Source organism: Rutidosis leptorrhynchoides, chromosome 6 (assembly GCF_046630445.1).
Source record: "Rutidosis leptorrhynchoides isolate AG116_Rl617_1_P2 chromosome 6, CSIRO_AGI_Rlap_v1, whole genome shotgun sequence".
In the NCBI taxonomy this organism is placed as follows: Eukaryota; Viridiplantae; Streptophyta; class Magnoliopsida; order Asterales; family Asteraceae; genus Rutidosis; species Rutidosis leptorrhynchoides.
The window spans coordinates 419530602-419534322 of NC_092338.1; positions in this window are offsets into that span (position 1 = coordinate 419530602).

The window sequence follows — 3721 nt, forward strand, 5'->3', positions numbered from 1 at the left end:
TAATCTTTAATGAACTTCAACGACTCGAATGCAACGTCTTTTGAAATATGTCACGAATGACTCCAAGTAATATCTTTAAAATGAGCTAATGCACAGCGGAAGATCTCTTTCAAACCTGAGAATAAACATGCTTTCAAGTGTCAACCAAAAGGTTGGTGAGTTCATTAGTTTAACTTAAACAATCGTTTCCATCATTTTAATAGACCACAAGATTTCAGATTTCCATTTCTCATAAACATACGTCCCATGCATAGAGACAAAAATATCATTCATATGGATTGAACACCTGGTAACCGACATTAACAATATGCATATATAAGAATATCCCCATCATTCCGGGATCCTCCTTCGGACATGATATAAATTTCGAAGTACTAAAACATCCGGTACTTTGGATGGGGCTTGTTGGGCCCGATAGATCTATCTTTAGGATTCGCGTCAATTAGGGTGTCTGTTCCCTAATTCTTAGATTACCAGACTTAATAAAAAGGGGCATATTCGATTTCGATAATTCAATCATAGAATGTAGTTTCACGTACTTGTGTCTATTTCGTAAAACATTTATAAAAGTTGCGCATGTATTCTCAGCCCAAAAATATAAAGGGTAAAAAGGCAAATGAAACTCACCATACTGTATTTTGTAGTAAAAATACATATAACATCATTGAACAAGTGTAAGGTTGGCCTTGGATTCACGAACCTATATTAATTATATATATTTATGTATTTGTCAATATTTGTCTAATAAACTAGGCCAAGTCATAGTGTACCACAATCCCAATGCTCGAGACTAATGTGCAAAAGTCAAAGGTTAAAGTAAAAACGAGGTCGCATGCAAAAATACAATAACTTGTACAACAAAATGATTTTTCGGTCAAACATGACTAAACGGCCCCTTCAACGATTTTTAGAAAAATTATCGGAACTCCGATTGATAAACGGCCAAAGATAAAAGTTATACATTACCAAAAAGATTAAGTATACATTTTACAGAAGTAAACTAAACCTAGACAACTCGTAGTTGCCAACGCGGTTTCGGCGTTTCAAAGTTAATTTTTCATCTTTAATAAATTTACAAAAGTGACCGAGTAGCCTACTTTGGAGATTTTTAGAAAATTCCTCGAAACTCGGATTGACAAACGGTCAAAGCCTGCAAATTCTAGTTACCACAAAGATATAACATGATTTTTATCAAAAGTAAACACACATCAGGTCGACCATGACAACTGATACAAAACTGACATTTTTAATAAAAAGTTTCAGTTCTTTTCAGAATTTTAAAATGTGACCAAACAGTCAACTTTGACGATTTTTAGAAAAATCGTCGAGACTCAAATTGACAAACGGCCAGAGTCGTTTGCTAGACCTTACAGTAAAGAATTTAGTGGTATTTTTGTTTTACTCTGAAACAACGCAGATCAACAAGAATTTCAGTTTCCGTATCGACGTTTCATCAAAATTTACAAAACTTCTTTTATCCATAACTTGACAACCGTTCAACGAAACGAGACGTGCTTTATATGAAAATTCATCTACTCGACGAGTAGAATCCAAATAACCACTTTTTATTACCCAGAAAATTAGTTCACTAATTATCATTAGCAATCTTAATTACGAAATTAATTGTTTAATTCATAACTTTCTAACCGTTCATCGAATCCATTCGATATCTAAATGAAAAGTTCTTAATTTTTCGCTAGCTTTCCAATGACATGCATATCTTATACCTTAATTCATCCCTAGTATAACAACCTTTAAGATTCAACATAACCTATCTAAGGGCAATATCAAATGTACAATCATGCATAATCTTATTTTCTCGAGCACTAGTCAGGGATACACTATTGGTATATAAAAATAAAATTATGAGTACTCACGTATCAATATTGAGATTCAATATTGCAGGAATGGTACGTAAACGCAACGGAGATGATAAACACTAGATTGACCTCACGAGCATACCCTCGAACATTACCCATCACCTCCATAGCTATAACCCATAATTTCCTTAGCTCTATCCCACTCATAAAACCCGTTTTGAAAACACTTAGACAGCACTCCGTCGTAATATTTTATGTATACTACTAATAATAATAACTCCTAATAATAATAATAATAATAATAATAATAATAATAATAATAATAATAATAATAATAATAATAATAATAATAATAATAATAATAATAATAATAATATATAATACGAAGTAACAATAGAGAAAGAGAGATTGAGAATTGATACAATGGTACTAGAAATCGAATGACTTTATAGAAGTTTTTTTTTTTTTTTTTTTTTTTTTTTTTTTTTTACGTACGCATGCAAACAATCTTCCAGCTCATAAAGCACTTTGTGCTCTGCCGACACTCATAAATCATTTGAGTAATATATATAATATTATTTAATATATATAATATATTTAATCTTTAGAATTAATTAAATATTATATTATATTTACGTTAATGGTAAAAATATAATTTTTACAAAAATGACACGGTCGTGGTCTCACGACGCATGTACCACTTTCGGTTTTTCGGGCGCACTTTTGTACATTTAGAAAACTAGCCTTTTACGTTACGTGACGTGTACCTTTTACAAAAATTAGACTTACTCAACAATAAATTACCTTTATAAAAATATAACTTATAAAATTGACCGTTGTGGTCATTTACTTCTATAAATCAGTGACTCGTTGTTTATCAAAATGTATTATTTTAAATCAGGACGTTTTATGACTCGTACCTTTATCAAAATATAGACTTAAATTAATTAAAAACTAATCCACTCAGAGTGTAACTTAATCTTTTGAGTGTTTTGGTCATTTACTTTTATAATTCATACCCTCGTTAGTTATCGAAGTATATTTAATAACATTAACTTAAACCAAAACGTCTTTTGACTAAATTAAAATATATTTATAATATATAGGTTTGAAATACTTTAATAAAATATTTAGATTTTAATTATATTTCAAAGTATATTTGAAGATCGTTTATGATATTATATCCTATAACGTTTATACTTAAAAAAAAATATAATTTCCTTATGCGTCAACGTTTAGTTTGTTTTCCTTAAACTTTCTAAATAATATAACTATATTCCCAAAGTTTCTCTTTCACTCTAAATAATAGGAAGGTTAACTAGTTAACGTTTATATAGAAAGTCGAACAGAAAACTCCACTAACATTTGGCTAGTTCCCGTTAATTGACACCTTTGTCTTCTTTTATAACTCACTTTACCATTTTCCGAATACGGTTAATAATAAGGGTTACCTAATTCAAAGTGGACCTCATAACAGATACTCTTAATCATAATTCAATGTATCTGATAATTCAATCATTTGATATTATCTTTTAATCTCATCGATAAACTTACACCGAACAAATATGTTTATGTAACATATTATTCATTCAATACCTTGATAGCATTTCCAAAAAAAAAAATAGATCTTATAGCTTATATTAACTAATCCGTTCAATGTTTTATTAATATATCTCAATTTAATAAGCACACATGTATATGCATATATATTTATTTACACATAATTGTTCGTGAATCGTTAGGCATGGTTAAAGGGTATTTGATTAAATGAATATAGTTTCAAAACTTTTGGGACTCAACATTACAGATTTTGCTTATCGTGTCGGATATATATAAAGATTAAAGTTTAAATTTGTTCGGAAATTTCCGGGTCATCACATAAAAACCTCCATTTTTTTCCC